Below are 22170 nucleotides of genomic sequence, written 5' to 3' on the forward strand. Positions count from 1 at the left end.
CAAACATGTTTATTTGAAAATCTTATGTGGATATAGGGTGATTTAAACTGGATGTGGTGTTTAAAAACAAATAAAAATGTCAAGATTAGTAAGACAGTTTTTCACCGCTAGCAGAAGTCCAACTTGTATAAAGGGTTTGTGTTAGAGTATGGGAATTGCGGCTTGTTTTGGAGATCCGAATAATGTGGCTCATCTCACCAGTCAGATCTCGCTGTCACCTCCTAAAGGATTCTGCGCTTAACTCCACCTTAAGGTTTTATGATTAAACCAAATTGTCATATTTAGTGTGTATTTGTGTATAAGGCTGATGCATAGAACAGACTACTTCTCAAACTACTCAACAAAATAAATGTTTTTTAACAATAAACAATAACTACCGTAGTTTAAAAAGTGAAACTCAAATAGATTTACTACTGTGCTCTATAAACATCTGTTCATGTCCATTTATATTATATTTTACACCCTAATGCAGTCTGTCAAAAGATATTAATACTACATGAATAATTTTTTTATATTTAAATACACGTAATATTGTAGCCTATGCAATCATAAAAAAAGAACTGACTTGACAGTTCAGCCTTTGGCACACCCTACTAGGTGGATAAACCACAAAGGGAGCTGACTGTTCACAAAGTGCTGTGTGCAAGCATATTGGAAAGTTGAGTGAAAGAGATAGGCTTAATAACTACAGACTGAATAGGATTTGAAACAACCTCCATTACAAGTAATGGAGATGCACAAATTGGACCGTGACTAGAGTCAGTACTCCAAGGCCCACCACTCACAGACGTATCCAAGATATGGGCTACAACTAGACTGGGCGTTGCCTTCCTGTGCAATTCCACTTGATTGAAATATCATTTACAGCACAGTCTGGGCTTTCTCCTATTTGCTTGGATTCCTCTGTTAGACTTTCTACTTTCTGTTTAGTGAACAGAAGAAGTTGTGGATCTTCTAAAGTTTTTCTGACTTTGAACTTATATATTAAAAGTCAGAAAAAACTGAACTTGCACTTTCCACCTAAGAACATCAGAGCTTCCTAATCTGCCTTCCTCAAAATTGAATAGTTATGGCAACTATTTAAAACTGAATATGGATTATGTGCTAAAATTTTGACTGTGTTGTTTTCATAGGTGATTTTGTTCATATCAATCATGGGTTAATATATCGCAGCTTAATTTGTTTGATCTTAGCTGGTATACTTGATTCCTGAACTAATATTTTTGCCATCATTTCAACTTCATTCAAGCGATATTGCCAGTATATATGTTGTCTGGAGCTCTTACTTTTATTTCTAAACACTTAAATTACATTCTTGATGGGATTTTTTATGTCAATTGTAACAGTATGCCTTTTATTTCAATAGAAGGAAATTTAAAAATATACCTCTTTGTCTTTATTCTATCGATAGTTGTGTACAATGGTTATTTTTACAGATTTTAACATTGTCTGTAGTTTTACATCCCACTATCCACAAATGAAAGTAAATAGCTTTTCGCTTCCCTTTTTCCAGCTGACATATTCCCTTTGTAGTCTAACTTGTCATTTATAGTATTTCTGTGCTACTTGGTGTTCAGGAATATAATAGGTTTATTTAATCTCATGTTTGACACGTAGTTGATGAGAGCCAGGAGACTAAATTAGCAGTAGCTGTAAATCTAAGAGGAGACTTACCAACACAGTGGGGTAACAAGCCATAACAAGAGAGCTGTAATATAATTTAATACTTTTGTGTGTATATCAAGGTGGGGGAAAAAAGCATAATCAATAGGCTTAGTGCTATAAATACAGAAAGATATTGAATATTGAAGCTTAAAATACCAGGAGCTTTTATATTTTATGCATTCGCTGATGAGTAATAACTTTCTCAGCGATAAATAAGCTGAGAGCTTGAAAGTAATCAGACTGCATGTGTTGGTAATGTGTTATTCTTGCTATAACATCTGATGGTCTTTATTTAACACTAGATTAAATAATACAAAATATTCTGTTACTTTATGCTTTGCCCATGCATGTCAGCATTGTCCATTAAAAAACCATGACGATCTGTACTTGTGGGCTCTGTTTTATTAATTTTATTGTTCCACTTGAGTTGAGATATAAAAGGTGCTGAACTTGGAAGGGAAAAAGTTTGTTCTTGAAGTTATAATGCACTCACTACTCAGTATAAATAGGACTGTGAATGCACATAGAAACTACAAAATCTGCTGGTGAAAAAGTCAGTTGATGAACTTAATAAAACTGCTGAACTCGCCATAAATATGTCACAGAGACATGCTAAACAATGGGATTTGCTTGTCATGGGATACACAGAAAACACCTTAGAGTACATTCAAGAGTTTAGTGTATAGAAAATAAATAAATTAGCAGATTTCCATCATCATATAATTATTCTCTTTGTCTCATCTCATAAGCCAGTAAATCTGGCTTATGAGTCTTTCAGACTTTTGGCTGAAAGACAAAAGTCATTCAGATATATAAATATAATTTACAGAAAAAATATTTTTTAAATGTGTAATTTGGTTTGTAGTCATTGTATTTTGAAAAAAAAGAAACAATATTACACAGACCAACATCTAACTTGATATGTCTTGTATCATTTAATATTTTAAAGTCCCACCATATAAAAACTACCATATATTTCTTCGCGTGTCATTGTCTCAGATGAAAATGATTGAATTTATGAATATCTATTCAGAGTGGCCTAATATTAGCATAAATTCCACTAAAAATATTTCAAATTACATCAGTACCAGAGTTTAACCCTGTAGGGCCATTACTCATGCCTGAGGTTACACGTCCTGCGCTTCGTCGTATCTAAAACCAGGACATCTTCTCGGGATCTAATATGATTACAATTGACTGAGTGCAAAATAACCTTGTACACTGATTCCAGATTAAAAACATCACCAGTACTTGTTGGACTGTTTTCAATGGTTTATTAAATGGATCATAAGCCAGCACTTGTTCCTACTCATATTTCATATCCCCAGTGGTTTTATGCAATGCTCTTCAGAGTAAACGTCCATGATGAATAAGGTTAGATAAATTAGAGAATATTGAAATTTCACTGCAATTTATTTGGCATTATTCTGTGTCACTGCTCGCTGTTTGCTTATAATGAGGCAATATCAATGTATACAGACCTTTGAAACACCATGAAAGACAGTGTTCAAATATTTTTAGTCCCTATGTCTCATAAACTAAAATAAGCCATGTGAATGTCTGCCTTCATTTCACTACTGCAAATGACTTCAGAAAGCACCTAAAATACATGATGCCATCAGAAAAAAAGCTTTCCAGTTTACTCCAGTAAACCAACAGATGCCACCTGAACTGGTAAATGAATTTATTCCGATGGTATGCCAGGGGAAAAAACAACAACTTTTGGCTGAAATAAGTCAAATAAGCATTGTTCTGCTGAGATTGCATTGCTTTGCAACAGGCCAGTCATTAATTGGAGACAGTCAATTAATCACAGCTGGTACAGATGGCTGCATCTATTGATCTTGTCCCAGTGCTTATTTTTCATCCCTAAATGACACCGATTGCCAGATTTGACCAGCATGTGTAATGGACAGTAAAGAACCAATGACCCGAGTGTCAGTCTTGTCGCTGGTCAGGATCTCGGCACCCTCCCCCTTCAAATAGCATCTTTACCATTTAGCTTGGAAAGGTTTAGATTGCCCTTAGAGCACAGCAGCGAAACTGTGCGCTCTTGTGCTCAGATGACCTTTTCTGTTTAAGGCTTAATCTCTGACAAATGCTTGCTTTAATTAGCCTGATACCCCCTGCCTGGACCACCATCCTGCACAGCCCTTCTCTCTCTCTCTCTCTCTCTCTCTCTCCCTCTCTCTCTCTCTCTTTCTCTCTCTCTCTCTCTCTCTCTCTCTCTCTCTCTCCTACATACACACAGCCCCCACCTGCCTCTGTGTGTCTGGCACTCTGAAAATCCTGCACAGTTTCAATTTTGGGTATTTTTCAGATTTGCAGAAACAAGTATCAGCTGACATCTAAGGAAAGTAATGTTACAAACAAGATGTAGTCATGCCCTATAAGAATACATCCTTGTTGAAGTTTGATATTTGCTGAATCATTTCCAAAGTCGTTGCACCTTAAATGTCACATAAGTCTGTACAATTCAACTGGAAAAAAAAAATCTGTCTGAGGGAAATAAAAGAAATAAATAAATAAAATAATGATAAAAATCTAAATAAAATGCTTTAAAAAGTGTTTCCATAAGTGTGCACATCTTAATCTAGTATTTTGTTTATCCACCTTTTGACTTAATTTAACTCCACTTTGCTTTGCTCAGCTCTCTACAGGTGAATCCACGTTATTTTTTGCAAGATTTAGTTCTGAACTTTGACGTGGCCATTCCCAAACTTTAGTTGTCTTCTGATTGTGACATATTTTTGTTGCATAAGGTGCATATTCAGCCTTTATTTCATGTTAAAATACCTTTAATCATAAGCTTCATAGCAGACACCTGCAGCAAAGGTTTTGACTCAAAACTGAGTGGTCATAAGAGTTATTAATGATTTCATCCACCTTGATAATAAATTTAGTTCTCTCTGAGAGAAAATAAGCCAGGATCATGATGCTGCGACCAGCATATATTAGATATGGTAATGATAATTGCAGGCATGCTTAGTGTAAGAAGACCACGTTTAGTTTCATCATAATTCCAGAAGGTTTTAGTGTATTTTAGTCAGGCCTGAATATTTTATTTGGAAGAAAAGGCTTCTGTCTTTTATTCCTACTACTTAGTGTAGACCTATTGAGAATCCAGGAGTCTGCCGTCACTCAGACACTCCAATTATTATTTCAGTGTTACCGTCAGGCTCTTGGCAACTTCATGACCAGTTTCTAGTTTCAACAATTTTGGGGAAATGTCCTGTTTTTACATGTCACTGTTGTTCTTTTCTCTCAACTGACATCCTTATACAGCTGTTGGAATCAAATGAACAAACTTTAGAAAAATCCTGCTGAAGCTGACCTTTATTTCAGGTAAATCAGACTGTAATTGTGGTGTATACCATAGAACACTGAATGCTGAAATAAAATCAGGAAGTTGTTCAACTAGCAATTAGTTTAAGGGTGTGTTTATTTACTGTACCATTTTTCAAAGCTATGATTTCTACCTAAAGGATTTGTTTTCACTGAAGGTGTTAAAAGTTTGGAGATAATTTATCTTTCTGGAGCCTTTTAAGGCTCCCGAAATATTGCATGGGTGTGCACATTTAACCCAGACACTGCAAACTGTTTGAAACAACATGAAATAGAGTTAAATCAAATTGGGGCTGAATTCAGTTGATTGATATAGCTGAGAAATGTAATATTGAGAATATTACACAAAATTATAAATTGGAAGATTTAGGGTAACATGTAATAGTAAATTCAGAGACCGTTGTGAATGTGTTCTTTGGTATCATTTGAAGAAGGACCTAATGGCTTAAAGTAAAAAATATTAAGTTGGAAATAATGTTTACTGGAATGATGTTATAATTACAATCTAGCATCCTGGCCATCATGTTGTTTCGATGCTTAAATTCAATCTTTTCAAAGGCTCCTGCTTCACCCCCATCCTGCAGCAGATCTTGCATTTTTCTTCGCTGCAGAATAGCAAACAGAAGTAAAAGAGATGCATGGCTACAAATCCCTGTTTTATTGGAAAGGAGCCTAATTATTAGGATGTAAGTCAAGCCGTGACTTGAGGGGCCGACTCCTCCTTGCTTTATATTTATCCCCTCCTCTGCAGCTACAGCAGCATTGCCACCATCACCACCAGCAGAGCGTGGCGCTTTTATTACATCGCCCACAGGCAGGTTCAGCCCTGTCACATTCACACACAGACTCGCGCGCGCGCGCACACACACACGGACGCTCACGCTCACACAAATTCACAAAGCCTGCAGGACCGGCAGCCAGTTGAGTCCCCTCCACAGCAGTTAGCAGAGTTACCCCACGTCCCAGTGCTGCCACACACGGACCCTTGGGACAGCAGAGGGAGGGAGTGGGTATTATGGTAATACTAGAGCCTGCTGCTCCCTTCCCCTCTCCTGCAGCACAGCTGGGAAGGACCATCATTACAAGTATTGTAGCAATCTGTTTAAGAGAGACACATTGGAGGGTTTGGGTGACAGAGAGAGGATGAGTGCTGCATACATAGATCACATAAAAATGATTAAAATGTGTGTGAGGGGACTTGGAACAAAATGCAAAACTTGTTATGAACACCTTATATCAAATCTACTGTCAAAATGGCCTGTTGTAAATCTCTATTTTCCCCTTTTTTTACTTTTTTATTTTATTAAAGGTTTCTCGAGCTGGTCATATCTCAAGACCGGGGGCCTGTGGCACATAAGGAATAAATAGGACATAAAGTACTTGAATCTCTAATGCCTCATATAGCTTTACGAAGCTATATTGTAGTGTGTCACGAGCTGGAAATCCATTAGAAAAAGACAAATTGCACAGCCTTACAGTTATGCCAAAGCCCTGCTTTTTTTTTGTCAAATGAGCCCAATTTTGTGCAAAAAAAAAAATCTTTAACTCGGTAATTTTGTCACAAATTAAGTGAAAAAAAATACCTACAGAGAGCTTTTCAGATATTGATGACTTAAGACGGAAAACTTCACTGAGCTCACAGCAGTGCTGCAGTGCTGTTGTAAATTTACGCGTTGCCTCAGATTGATCCCGATGCATCAACAAATTCTCCGACAGTATTTAGGTGTGGGATTAGACCTTCGGCAGGATTGTCAATCTCTCACTGTCAGATTACGCCGCTCGTAGCCATCCATCTGCGTGTCGCGTTTCAGGGCAAATGAGAAGACTGTGAGTCAGAATCTTCCTCACTCTCAATCATCGTCACAGCCATTTTTAGGAAACAGGGATATCCATTACATCGCCTTTCCCCCCCTCCTCCTCCTCCTTGGTGTTCTATTTTCAGATCAGCTTTAAACAGAAAGTTCAACTGATAAAGCACGCACAGAGGTGAAGGGCTATTTAATATTCTGAGGATGAACTATTAAAAATGCATATTATCTCATTATTCTTTCTGCTAGATAAATGGAAACTATATGTGCTAGACAGAAAATTGATCTGCTTTCTTCTTCTTCTTCTTCTTTTTGTTCTTCTTCTTCTTGTGACCTAACAGGGAGCACTTGAAGAGGGGAGAAGGGTGGGTGGAGAGTGGTCTTTTTGAAAACTGCATCGATGCACTAATGCACTGAAATCTGAGCTCTTATTGGATCTGAAGGGCAGCCTGAGACAGCCATCCTCCAGCATCTACCCCTGTTTAAAGGTGAGGATTAAAGGCGAGTGTATAACTGGTGGTCTATTAGAGGCTTATGTGAACTTGCATTTAAAGTATGTTTTCTTTATTTTTTATTGTAAAAATATCCACTCTCAGGGTCGGTGAAATATTGTTCAACAGAGACTTTTGTCACCCGCCCCCCAGCTTCCCCGCCACAGTCGCTTACACGTACACACTCACCCGCTCCAGGAGGCCTTATTAATTATTTGTACCCACTTGACTTCATATTGTGCTTCCAGTGGCTTGGTCAAAGATTATAATTACCACATCCCTGTTTGTATCATTTTCCATCTCCTGTGCTTTTAGTGCAGTATTACTCCTCTTGTCCCTCACTCCCTCTCTTCCTCCCTCTCTCCCCGTATACACAAGACCAAAAGTGCAGGCACATCATTTATTGATAAGACAAAAAGAATGTAATGAAATTATCAATGTTCTTGAATTAATTATGAACATGATTAAGAAAGCTAAAATCTCAGGAGCCAGTCTCTCATTACCCATTCACTCTTAGGGATTGCTTTCATTCAGAGAAGGAGAGGCGAAAAAGCCTTCCAGCAGAGCCCAGTCCGGCTCAGCTCGTCTCCCCGTGTGCCCGTCTGCCTCGTCTCTGCTGAGGCCAGCTGACCGGTCCCGTCGGGCTGACCGGCCAACAGGCAGACCGGCGGCTCTCCTGTACCAGCGCCGGTGGACCGTGATGCAGGCGGGAGCAGCCGACTGCCTAGTGGCCTCTGACATTTGCTGTGGAAAAGAGGGGATGCGCTCAGCCCTCTTGTTCTGCTGCGATCGAGCTTCAGGGTCCTGACCTGCCTGTGAAAGGAAACAGTCAAGGTAAGTGAGACTTGTCACTTTTAGACAGACCTGAGTTGCTTAGGTTTTAGAAAACTACTGTACAGTTTTCAACTTCTCAAAAATACTTGGAATTTTGTGTTTCAGAGAATTGTTGCTGTCGATTTATGTGTTTTGTTTACTAATAAAAATATATTATTAATAATATATAATAGTTAATAATAATATTTTCTACCACCATATAAAATTCTTAAGACGAATGATTTACTGATTTCCTACATATATGTGGAGATAGTGTGTGACACTACAAAACAAATTTAAAAAGTATATATATATATATATATATATATATATATATATATATATATATACTAGAATTGTGCCTATTTTGTTCAAAATTATTTTCTCCTAAGAGAGTAGAATGGGAATTTACACAAACATCTTGAGTCAGTTTTGAATGAACTTGAGAACTGAAAAAAATATTTTATTTTCAGCTGCCCACATTGTAAATTTGTAAATGTTACTGCTAATTTGACAATTTTGCATCGCTCTTTTATTCGTTCTATTCCTCTATAAATGAATTACTGATTTCAGGGACGATTCATTTATATTCAGTGAGTGTGGCAGAAATGTTCTGTCAGAGCAGCGAGTCTTGGCTTCAGTCTAGTGCTTCTTTCTCTCAGTCACATGGAAGAGCGTGTTGGACAATACTCCCAAAAGTATCCAGAGTTTGAAAGAAAGTCACCGTCTCTTTTCTGTTCATACCTTCACTGCTGAGAACTCTCTGGCTTTCTCGACACGTACACGCTCTCAAACACATGCCTGAATGCAAACAAAGATAAGTAGACACAGACAGATGAATCTGTGTGTCATTTCACCTCCTGGTGAAAGAAGAACGTACTCTTGCTCACACTCACAGAAGGACATGCTAGAGATTGTTCATTTTTACATATAATCAACCACTTTACCTTGCTAATTTGCCATAAAGTTTCTCATCTTTTTTTTTGGTAAAAACAAAAACCTCTTTCTTATTCATAATTTTAAAGTACACCGTTTTTTCCGTCTTCATTATGATCTCCTTATTTCTCCCTCAGTATCTAGGAAAGAAAAGCTCTACAATAAAGTGAGAGAAATCTCAGGGGTTAATGGCAATCCTCCTTGTCCTAGAGATTGATCCAAGTATTGGATCGCACATAAAGCTGCAGTTACTGGATATTACCCTCCTGCTATCGGCCTGCAGTGATGGCCTGGATAAGAAGTGCTTACCAAAGAGGATGCTCCTTCAGGGCAGATACGGTTTCCCAGCCCTCTGGGAACAACAACCACATGCCTGCTGCTTGCTCAGGAACTTTCTAAGCTCATCGAGTAAATCCAGGGGCCTTATCAAGTTACTGGCCTACTGAACTGCTCAAAAAATGTTTATACCTCTTTAGATTTTGAACTGCAAAGGGGAAGGGGCAGCAATTAAACAGCCCCTGTGTCTCACAGATAAGCGTACTGATCGTTTGGCTCAGGTTTTATGTCAGGTGAAATGGATGGATCTCAGATTCAGTCCTGGTGAGAATGCAGGTTTATAGCATATAATGTTGCTGACTTTAGAAAAGTTTACTTTTCATTTCAACACATTATTGTTATTGCTTTAAAGGCTTTAAAGAGGCATGCTTCATGACACTGTGCTCAAACCAGCCTCCTCTGTATTCCCTATAGTCGGTTTTTCCACAAAATGTAGCAGGGATTAGCTGAATCCAGATCTTTGCCAAGCTGGGCAGATCCACACATGAGCATCTGCTGCATGTCTCTCTGTAGTATTACCCATGAAGCACCTGGCTCATGCCACACAGCAGCTACTAGAGCCCAGATGGCAGCTAAGCAGGCTAATTATTTCAACACAAAACTCTGGTGTCCCACACCGGCACTGTGGAGCCACTTTGGCACACTTGCTTTTTCTGTGCCTACTTCTGCTGGAGAGGAACTCTGCCATGAAACTATAAAGATGTCAAGCGGGTAATCGTGGACAGGGACAGGCCTCAGTGCAGTACTTGACATCCAGATGTATATTTGGTTGTTGGTGAACCCCCTTTAGAGCTACGGAGGCATGCACATGATGATGGTCTGTTGTTTTGTCCCATTGCTCATTGGTACAAAACTGACAAACAGATTTGACATTAACTCACACTGGAAAAAATCCCATTTAGATCCATTTGGTTTTATGTATGTTTGTAACCATGACTCTTTTCTTTTACTATTTAACTGGGACTTTATGCCGTTAAGGAGTGCATAACCGTGGTGTGGAGGAGAAAAAAACAGGGGTTTTTTTCAAACTTTTAAGCAAATTATGATTTGAAAAGTGTGGTGTGTGCTTGTATTTACTCCCCCTGAGGGAAACATTTATAGCTCCAAGTCATTTGGGGCATTCTTCTACCAGATTAGCACATCTAGAGATCAAAATGTTTGCTTATTCTTTGTGCAAGCTGGCTCAAATTCAAAGGAAGAGCATCTGTGAAAATATGTTTGAAGCCTTGCCATGAAATTGAATTTAGACTTAAGCTTTGACTAGGCCATTTTAATCCATGCTTTCACCTAAACTATTTTAATTTACCATTGTCAGCAAATTTAGAGCACAATCTCTAACATGGTTTCTTCTTTGATTGTCCTGCATTTAATGGCATCTGTCTTCCTGTGAACTCTAACCAGCTTCCATTTCCCTACAAAAACAAATCCATTTCCACACATGATACCACCAACACCACTGCGCTTTACCATAGGGATAGTGTGCTCAGAGTGAAGTACAGTGTAAGGTATTATACTACAGGTAACATTTTCATGAGGTCAAAAAGTTTTACTGTGGTCTCATCTCGCCAGAACACCAGAGTGGCTCTGATATTTTTTTTTTTTTGGCAAATTCCCAAGGGGACTTCATATGGCTTTATGAATAAAGCCATAAAGCCATAAGTTTGTTCATTTGATTCCATGTATAGTGCATGAATAGTATTTGATCTGTCAATAGACTCTCCCACCTGAGCTGTGGATCTCTGCAGCTCCTCTAAGGTTACTATGGACATCTTAGCTGCTTGTCTCCTTGTCTGACTTGCCAGTTTAGGTGGACAGCCATGTCTTGGCAGGCTCACCATTTGCACCAACCTACAATTGTTCAATTATGTTCAACAACTTTCTGCCTGACCTCTCGGTTGTGTTCACTGCTCTTCATAATGCTGTTTGTTCCTTGGCGTTCCCTAAGAGACGTCAGAGAACAGATTTTACTGGGATTAGATCACACACAGGTGAATTCTGTTTAGTTATTGTGTGGCTTCTAGATGCAGTTAACTGCACTGTATGTCATTTAGGGGCCTCAAGGTAAAAGGGATGGTTACAACATGCTCAATGCCTTTTCCATGTTTTTATTTGTAACAAAAAAAGGCAAAATAACCTATAATTATTCTTTGATTTCACTACGCTTATTTAATGTCAGTCTGTAACATTAAACAACCAATAAAATATACAGAGGTTGGAGGTAGTTATGTGACAAAATATTTTAAAAAGTTCAAATTTTACGACACAGTGTACAGGACGCCTCTTTATTGCTTTCTCTTTTATTTCTGTGAACTACAGAAGTAAAAAAATAATAATAACTAGGTTCTTTCTCTCTTTCTTTCTTTCTTTTCATTCTTTCTCTCTTTTTTTCTTTCTCTCTTCCTGTTTTACTGACTGACTCCCGCAGGTCTTATGGTAGTTCCTGTTTGTAGTGTTTTGGCTGTTTCTAATCCAATGACAACCCTAAACTACTTCAGGCGTGGCTCAAGCTGGGTTTTAACCAAATTATGCCTATTGGTCTAATAACATCACATTGGTCACATCTTTATCTGACATCAGAAGCTGCAAGTTTCTCCCTACATCCTCTCTGAGGCTGGTGATGAAGTGTGGTCATTAGGGCCCATCTTCTGCATCCACGACCACATCACAAGAAGAATTGCTTGTACTTGATAAAGCTGGCACATAAGGGAAGGAGGTGCAGCGCCCACAGCGATAACCTACTGACTCCAGCATTAAAGACTCCACCACAGGGAGGTAGGATATATCGTGATCTATTGGCTCCTATTAGAGAAACGTATTATTTGCTCTAGCTTGTGTGTTTTGTACTCCTGTAGCTCTGTGTGCTGGCATGAGGAATCTACTGTACCTGTGTGAAAGAAGTACAGACCTTGTAGCAATAATCTTCTAAATTTGAATCCAATTAGGCTTAAAATTTCTGACGCATAGAAATATTGTGCAACATGGCTATTGTAATCTTATTCAGCCCACTTTATAGTTTCATCTATATACTAATCTATAAGGACATTCCACAGTAAACCACCTAGCTTTCATAAACTTCATTAAAATACAGCAATTTACATAAATATTCAGTTTCATAATTTATTAAATAAATCAATGTTATATTAATAAGCAGTGCTGTTCTCCCTACTGCTGGGTTTTTTGATGTCCAGTGGCTCCTCACTTTAGATGACTAACTGAATGATAAGGAAGAAAAGTAAAACTAAAACTCTGTGAGAAACTCACACAAGACTTGCCATAAATAACAAAGCATGCAATATCCCCCCAAAAGATACAAAAAAAAGTATTATAAAATACAAAAATTGTATATAACAACTCAATGTGACTAGTAGATCAGTTTTTGTTTGCAGTTGTCTGATGATGTTTTGTTGTTTTTTTTTAGTTCCTCTCTGGGTGTCTCAGCTACTTCAGGCTCTTCAGCTTCTGGGATAAAAGTTGCTATATGGGCTTGATCCACCAATCTCAAACGAAATTTGAAAACGTTTGCGCCACATGGCGCTATTCAAGACATAATTTCATACCAGTATTTTGAAAATGGGGGACAGACCTACATGTAGACAAAGTACCCATGATGTAGATAAAATTGTACCTCAAGTTTAGCACATTGATAACTACTTAAAGTTAACTAATCATAGATTATTTTTGAACAGATTTGCTAAAGTTGTAAAGTAGCAAATTCCTCTAACTAAATGTTAGAAGAAGCAAATATGTAAAAAAGAAGAAAAAAAACTTATCCTTGCCATATTTGCAGATCTTCAGACAAAACTCTTCAAGCGTAACTCATCTGGGTCATAAAACATTTAAATGTTGGAGATTCTAGACACCTTTGGCATATGGTGAGAGGTTGTTGTGGCTAAATGTAAAAGTTTAGTCAGGACATTTTGAAGGGCCTTTGCGAAAGCAGTTAAATGTGAGTGAAAGGTCAGATCCTAGGTGTTTGTGTACCCTACAAATATTCACAAAGATGTCTGCTGCCACAGACTATTTCAATACCTTATGATGTAGATGTTAACTGTTGGCTGTTAGTAGATACTCATTTGCAGGAATGACCAGTTCCTTACCAGTCACATAAACAAGAGGAAACTATTTTCTGTACTCAAACTAAGGAACAAATTAGTTGAAATAAAGCAATAAAGGACCTAATTTGTCCCAGTACAGTTCTATCTCATCCACTCACCCTCCTCCTCCTCTTTCCCTCTCCCTGATGTGTATCCCATCTGCTTTGGGGACCTCTCCCCAGCATGCAGGAGCAGGATAAGCACACCATTTCCCTGTCAATACTTTGCTATTAGCCTCCGCAGATCCATATATCACTGGGCTGTAGGCTATGAATGGTGTAGGGTGCTCTTGTTATCTGAATGGCCAAGGCTGAGGGTCTCCTGTCTTGCCCTGCTCTTTGATTTATCCAGCCAGTGGGTTAATGAGAAATGGAGGCTGGACATTCAGTCTTACCCTTAGGGGAGGGTAAGCATGTGCACATAAATGTATGACTGGAGTGACAAAGGATCGCATGGCATGTCCTAATGTTCACAAAAATATTCCAGTTTCCCAAACAGTTATCGCTTGTTGAGGAGGAGAGAGCAGGCGTGGACCTTTTGGAGTTTCCTGGTCGTTAGAGAACATGATCTCCACATAGACTAACTTTTGTGTTGACTTATAGGAACACAACAAATATATTTAGTGTCTGTTGAACAAATTCAACCCTGACATTTATAATGACTCAATTATTGGCTGTTATTTTAATTTTTTTTAAAAAGCACTTCTTCAATTTGGCCATATTTCTATAACATTTAACAAGCACTGCTAAGCTGGGGTCTTTCCAAGGCAAGTTCAGAAAAGTAAATGTGTGGCAGATTTACTTCAAATTGTTCACGATTTGGGTGGATTTTCAATTTAACTTCAACCATTTTATCATATATGGCAGCAACTTAGACCTGAGTACAGGCCTAAATTATTATGCAGCAGGCCTTATTCAGTTATCGAAATATTACAATTTTGAAATATTGAATACAGAATATAAACTCTCAGCTTTTAAATGGAAAATTTTCATCCATCTTCATCATCAAGACTTCCTCAGTAGTGAAAAACAACTTAATTTGTAGATCTATTTCATATTATTTTCTGTTTTTCTTTAAAAAGTTCTTAGCATCTAGCAGAAAACCCCACATCCCTCTTGAAGGCGACAGTCTAGTAACTAGACTGTTAGTTAGTCTTTCAGTAAATGACGGTGTTGGAGACTTAAATCGAACCTGAAAGAATTCCTCTTTTTATTCTCCGCTAGTCCGGAGCAAACGTCCAGAAAACTGAAACACTGAGTGTCTTTAAATCAAAACTAAAAACACATCTGTTTAGAGTTGCCTTTGATTCAAAACAACTGGAACAAAGATTAATCTAGTTTTTTATGATGACTATTCTTGATTATTTGGATGATTGCATTGCTTGTTTCATAATTGTTTTTTGTGTCACATTTTTGCTGTGTAAAGGACTTTGAACTGCATTTATGCTGAAACGTGCTATACAAACACATGTGACTTGACTTGTACTGTACAATCTAAGAGCAGCTCTGCTGTGGTGAAGGAAAAGAAAACATTGATCTCATGGCAGTTCTTAGTATGAACGCTAACACTTTGTATTCCGTTTCTTTACAGTCATAAGCAAAATGTGACATAAATATGGTAAATAGTGATGAAACAGTCTTGTGTTGCTTTTCAGCGCTTCCATGCGTCAGTGATTTAGATTGCCTGTTACTTCAATGAGTTGTGACCTGCAGATATTTGGCCCCAATCCAAGAAGAAACTGTCTAATGAGCAACTGTGTCAGTGTCTCTAACAAGTCGCTCTCAGCGGTCTGCCTGTGCATTTTGCAGCGTGTCTTGGTGTGTGTGCGCGTGTGTGTGTGCTTGTGTTTGAAGGCAACAGAAATTCTCAGCGTTGCTCACATCCAAGCACAACAGGGGAAGACAAACCACTGCCAGATAAATGTCCTACTTAACTATTACACTGTAGTGCAGTTCAGCAAGTACTCACTCCTCCCCTTGTTTCTCTTTTAAATGTGCTCACAAACACCTTCCTTGGAAATATCTAACATATGGTTGCATGCTTCTTGCTTGTATCCCAGGGCCAGTTTCCCAGCTGGTTCCCTGAAAGAAAAAGGAGGATAAACAGAAGAGCATCGTATTGGAAAAGCAATGAAAATGAGACGCATAAAGAGATAAAAAATAATAATAATGACAGCAATAACAAATGGGAGAAATAATGGAAGAACGCGATAGAGAAAAGTAGATGAAGGAATTGGTTTTATGCATCCAATTCATTCGCAGAGCGCGCGTCACAGGTTCGGACTGTTAAGTACCTGATAATTAGTTTGCCTTGAAGGCATCAGCCATCATGGTTCCTGCATCAACTAAACAGGCCCTATTGGGGTTGACAGTTTTTCTGTGTGATTTCCACACAGATGGAGCAACACCCTGGAAGGAAAAACACTAGAAAATATAGCTGAAATAAGAGAATGTGTTGGTAACGTCAAGCCTTTTTCTGTTTTAAAATAGGCACGCTTCGTTGTACCCTAAGCTCTGTCTTATTTAAATGTACTATGACTCCATGGATGTATTATTTTTCATTTTCCACTTTACACCTGTGGTAGTTTTTTGCTGTTGCAGGTCATTTGAATATGTTACCTCTGCATTTGATTTGATGAGGCCATATTTTCTGGTTATCTTTCTCATATTTGCATCTTAGTTGCAGAGAGGCTCCTGAACTGACTCTAAAATCTGCATGTTATGTGATACAAGACAAAAAATGGACACAATTGTATAAAAAGGGCAAACTTGACAGCTGTGCAGCGTTAACAAAATCCAGTTTCAAATATCAGGAACTATTGGAGGGAAAATATGCTAAGCAGCAAGATGAAATACTGATCTTTAAAGGTACAGCTCAGTCAATTACAATATAATCAGAGAGTTAATTAATTTCAGCAATTCACATAAATTCCTTACACATAGTGGCATATTTACGGCCGTTATTTTTACAAATTTTGATTATCTTGGCTTACAGATAATAAATATCCAAAATTCAGTTTCTCAGAAAAAGTAAATATTACATACATAAGAATATTTTTTTATTAAAACACCTTTAAAACACAGATAGTATGGTTTGGCAAATTTATGGTGCATGCAGTCATGGAGAAAATTGCTTACTTGACTGATATGGTGACAGACAGTCATCTCCTCTACAAGGACATTAAGCCACAAAGGCCATTACTACACAATTGCTATACCAAGAATGTCAATGGAAAGTTAAGTGGAAGAAAAAACTACGGCATCTACAGTATGTGACATACCACATAAATGCAGTGCAAAAAGAGACTTGACCCAATATTGGATGCATCCACTGCACAGTACATAGAGACACAATTTCACCATTTCAATACAATGAGAATACTGGCTTGAAATTCCTCTTTTTTGTTGGTTTGAAATAATATATTGTTGGGTTTCATTGGTTGTAAGTCATAATTGTTGAAATTAGTAGAAATAAATACAACAGCCATTACATTTATTGAATTAGATGAGAGACAAAAAATAACTTTTTGATAATACTACTGTATGTCCATTTGTTAGTTAATGTAATTTACAAATATTTTTGATTATAGCAGTTTTTGTGAAATGACAGCCTGACTGAAGATATTGTAACTTTCCTCTATAGACAATATGAGATTTCCTGGGAATCTGTTATTAAGACAAAGCTGCTCTGTAAAATTGCCATTAGCAGTCACTCTCTTACCTGTGACAGAGTTTAGAGGAACAAAAGAAGTTCCTACTAAAGAGTAAAACTATCAGCTGTTTGAAGCAGGACCAAGACCAAAGCAGGTTCTGTGACATTTTGAAAACTGTTTCAGTATATTAGGTTTACAGCGGGTCTTTACTCAATCACTTGTCACTTTTTATATAGATGGAAGTCTGTATACCTTTTGCAATGTATACTGAAAAGTAAACCATCTTAAGTTTCACTCAGGAGAGTAACTTAACTACCTGATGCAAAAGTAATGTAGGACAATAATTAATAAAATCTTGTTCAGGCAAACTTATACAACTTATTTTTATTTTGTTTTGTTTGTTTTTTTATATATAACAAGATATGAAAATTGTTTGTTTGTTTGTTTCTTTATTCTGAGGTAATTCTGACCACTGTCTGCAGAGATGTCCTTCTCATAGCTTTACAGATCTCCACTTCAGAAAATATGAACTGTCCCTTTAACTGATTAGATTCTAAAGATCATAGAGATTTCTATTATTGATCTCTGCACAGAAGCCCACCTTATAGAAATATGCTAATTGAATACCTTCAACTGAGGCAAGCATCTCACACAAAACACCCAAGGCAGGCATAATTACTTCCCAGCAACCATACAGAATTAGTTCATATTGTAATTTGACACATCTGGGAGCTGAAAAAAAAAAAAAAATCAATTTCACACATTGATGCTAATAACTCAACAGCCCTGCAGACATCATCATTATTGCTGCTCTGCATTGCCTTTTAACAAAGTTGTGCGAGGCCGCATTGCCTTCTGCCTTGAAAGAGTTAACATGTACCTCCACCTCAGCATCCATCATGTTTCTCAGTAACCAGATCATAGCTTCAATCACAGGGAAGATGAGATAGTAGTCTATTAATCTCCCATATTAAGCAGATCCATTTGCGAAAGCAAACGGCCCGGAGAGGCCATCCTTTTCACTTGTTGTCTCTAAATCTGATTAGCAAGTATAACGACATGTTGCTGAGGGTCACAGGAGATATAGATTGGCTCTGCCTGCATCTCCACTCTCGCGCTGTGATGCTCGTGGAATGAACAAATTCATTTTCAAGAACTCCTGGGGATTCCTGCTGTAGACACCTTGTATATTATACGAGCAAGATGACGGGGGATGGGCTTCATCTGGAGTATTTTCATTTGCGAAATACAGCTTTGTTTGAATTTATAAAATTATTTAATTTAAATACCCCAACTCCTAACATGTTATAAATCTGAAACCAGATATTTGCATACTGCATAACAAGTCATCATGTTTTTATCACTTTCTGAAAAATAAAGAATAAACTAGTTTACAAACACATTTGTACAAGTTAACCCAGCATTACTAGGCATTTAAAAAAGTTAAAAAGTCAAGATGATAATGACATTGCTTTTGAAACTTGTAATTGATTGATTCACAAATTCTAAGTAATACGGAGGCTAAACCTAAACCACACTGCTTCATTGTGTGACATTATGGGAAAAATTGGTCTTGAAAATCCATTGGCCAAAACATCTGGAAGAGAATGTTCACACTTTTCATGTCTGTTTCACCCTGATCTATAACTTACAGTTCACTGAAAGTACCATGTTTCTCATCAAGCAGTTAATATGCAGGTATAAATGGCATTGAAATGTCCAACATCATATAGTTCAAGAAGGATACTGGCTCTTTACCCCTGAGATGAGGAGTCACTAGTTGTATTTCCATCGACCATTTAATTGTGCAAACTGGAATTATAAAAATACATTTGACAGAAGGAGAAAAAGGTTTATACAGTGTATGTAGATACCTGGTTTCATCTGTGTACAGCAGGGGTCCCCAAAGTCAGTCCTCGAAAGCCGGCATCCTGCATGTTTTAGTTCTCTCCCTGGTGGTACCAACAACCTTTTCAGCAAGTCAATGCTCTTCTTAGGTCATCTAACGAGCCATCATTTGATCCAGGTGCGTTAAACCAGGGAGAGAACTAAAACATGCAGGATGCCGGCCCTCCAGGACCCACTTTGGGGACCCCTGGTGTACAGTATAAATTAAAAACAATAAATGCAGTGCAGATGGACCCTCACACTTGTTAATCTTACAAAAGAAGACAGACATTTTTTTATATAAATATATAAATGGAACAGATGTACAATCTTTTCTGGACAGACTGACTGTCCATCTGCTGGTCTAAATAAAAGAGTTGACGTTCTCTTAGTTAATCTGAATGGCCTTGACTGTATTACCTCTCAAGCAATCAAGTATTTAGATTTTTTTTTTTCAGGTAATATCAGTGAAATGGATGAAGCCTAAAAACTCATTTTTTTCTTCAAAAAGTTAGCCGAGATATCTCAAATTCACACAGCTCTCTGCTAAGTAAACAAAAAGCTGAAGTATTCAATAAATTGGCATTTGTACTTGGTAACTACTACATTTAGTAGTAGGCTTCTCTTTGCTTAAGCCTATTTATGAAAGCACAAATAATAACACAATTTTTAATAGCATTATTGTAACTGTAATAATCAGTATTTTAGAAGCATAAGAATAATTGCTCCTTTTTTTATTTTTAAATCAACTGCTCGATTTTATTTTAGTTAGTATGACTACAATTTCCTCGATACTGCTGTGTTTTAAATTGAGATGATCAAACTGTGGGAATCTCATCCCACCTCGTGTGACGTTGCGGTTCTGTGTCTCTGCTTTTTGAAATAGGGAAACACATTAAAAACATAAAAACTATAATCTGATCATTTAAAATGAATTTTCTGAACACTTCTAATGTTGACATTACCTTATTTGGAGCAGCATAAAATAAATAACGACTTATTAAAAAAATAAGGTAAAGGTGACAAACATTAATGATTTTATTAAAGTTCTTCTGTTTTTGTGGAGCTTTAATACTAATTTCCTCATAAAGGCTGCCCATCTGTGGCTCTCTCAGAGGTCAGAGCAAAGTAAACATAATACTAAAGAATACAAAGATGATGTCATTGGGCTTTTTTTAGCCTTTGCACTTCAATACGTTCTGGAGGAGAGTTTGCAGCAGCGTTCTGTCAGATATCTGGTTCCGCTCTGTGACTTGGCTGGGGCGATGAAGAGAAGAGAAGGAATATCAGGTTCCAGCTGGGAGCAGTGAGCATTGGGACAGATCTATTTACTTGGAGAAGGTAATTGATTGGGAGGAAAGGTGGTGAGGAGAGAAAGGAAGAAGAGCGGCGGAGGGGCCAAGGAGAGGAGGGTCGGGACATTATTGATCATGTGACTGCTCCTGCCATAACCTCCAATACGCTTTTGTGCTTTTATTGCACCTCCGTGCCAAATAAGACTGTTTCTTGTAAAAACAGGACAGAAAAACAACACAGGCTCGATGAATCGTCAACAGTCGCTTCGCCCATTATGATCAATTTTTTCCCCTTTTTGTTAACATTTTGGCCTCAGCAAAGGTTATATCACATAGCATGTCTGTACGAACAGGACCTGTCAATAATATCTACGCTTAAAATCATTTTAACGCAGAACCGTCAAAAACAGCTGTCTCCTTGGAATGATTACCAACAATCGACATGTAAAAGCTTCTTGTTCAGTATTTAAGGGAAATTAAAAACCTTATTTTACACTAGCCTGTAAATATACTTCAGTTCTTTGCTGCCTTCGCTTGAAACAACAGGAGCATGCAGTGCTAGGCCACATAAAAGCAGAGCAACACAAGCGCCATCATGTGCATTGCTCCTATCAATGGGCAGTAGCCAGTGAGATGGCGAGCTATGTAGTGCTTTCTGCATGGCACCCACTTTGTGTTGGATAGAGCGCATTAATTATTTACCGGCAGGAGTTGAAGCCATTATAAGAGAAAAACAGTGCCCTGCATCTGGACGCCTTGCTGATGCCCGTATGCCAAGCGCACGCCTTGGCCTACTACGCTTGCCCGGCCACAGTCAGGCCTGCGTGTTACTACGAAGAAGTTTCTAGCAGGTCAACTCAAGGTGGAACAAAAAAAAGTCTCTGTCACAGGTTAATCATATAAGACAATCCGTCTGAAAAAATTCAACTTAGCGGTAAGGAATCAATCTTTGCTCTTTATGTTTTACTCTTGTTTGTGTCTGTTGCGATTCAAGCTGAGAAGAAAACTGGATGTCTTTTATAATCAAGGAGGAGGGAAGTCTGGAGGTGAGCGGGGGGGAAGTGGTTTTGAAGAATTTGTTTGCCTTGTCATTTTCAGTTCTCCCATCCTCACCTCCACTCCGTCCCACCTAGATGGAGACTTTTCTGTTATTCACTCGGAGGTTATGGTTTTAGATTGAGGGCAAAGCCTGGGGACGGCTGTTTGTTTTGAAGGAATCCAATGTCAGTACAGCTGTAGCAGGACTAGGGTTGTTTGCAGAGTTAATGGTAGTTTGATGATGTCATTCTCAGTGACCTGAAGAGAAATTGACCCCTGTTGTGTGAGTGTTTCTAAAATGCCACCCTGCGCAATTATGGTTGGAGTGTCCCTGGGCTGTTGTATGTACGGTTTGTTTTATCTGAGACAGACTCGCACACAGAGAGCGCACACATAAACACACACACACAGGACACACACTTGCAGGTTGGTTTGCCGAAGCATAGCTCCGCATCTTGTGAAAGCGTATTTGTTGAATGTCAGCAGAAATTTAGTTTGTCGTGTTGAGTATGAAATAATTTATTCATCAGGAGAGACTAGGAGCAGTCCGCCCTGAACATCTTATAGATTATTCCAGGTATTGACTCTTCTAGATGAATTATTTTGAAATAGACCAGGAAAAGAAGTGTGCATTTACACATGCAGTAACACAAATAGAAAACCCTGATTTAGCACACAAAGAGCAAGTAGCAGAACAATAAAATTGCTTTCTTCAGTTGGTATGCTTAGTCATTCTCCCGAGTCTTTGAAGTAGATCATTTAAAACAACGCCTGCTGTCTGATTGTGTTAACTTTCATTAGTTTAATTGT

General features: G+C 38.1%; 1 long non-coding RNA gene across 1 annotated transcript in view; it reads left to right on the forward strand.

The window, feature by feature from the left end:
- LOC116719125 (uncharacterized) overlaps nt 1–22170 on the forward strand; it is a 40159-nt gene that overhangs the window by 4993 nt on the left and 12996 nt on the right. The window contains exons 2-3 of the long non-coding RNA XR_004339083.1: nt 7160–7306; nt 7827–8143. This is a non-coding gene — a long non-coding RNA (uncharacterized LOC116719125). The remainder of the gene's footprint in view (nt 1–7159; nt 7307–7826; nt 8144–22170) is intronic.

Source organism: Xiphophorus hellerii, chromosome 4, assembly GCF_003331165.1.
Source record: "Xiphophorus hellerii strain 12219 chromosome 4, Xiphophorus_hellerii-4.1, whole genome shotgun sequence".
NCBI classification, from domain to species: domain Eukaryota; kingdom Metazoa; phylum Chordata; class Actinopteri; order Cyprinodontiformes; family Poeciliidae; genus Xiphophorus; species Xiphophorus hellerii.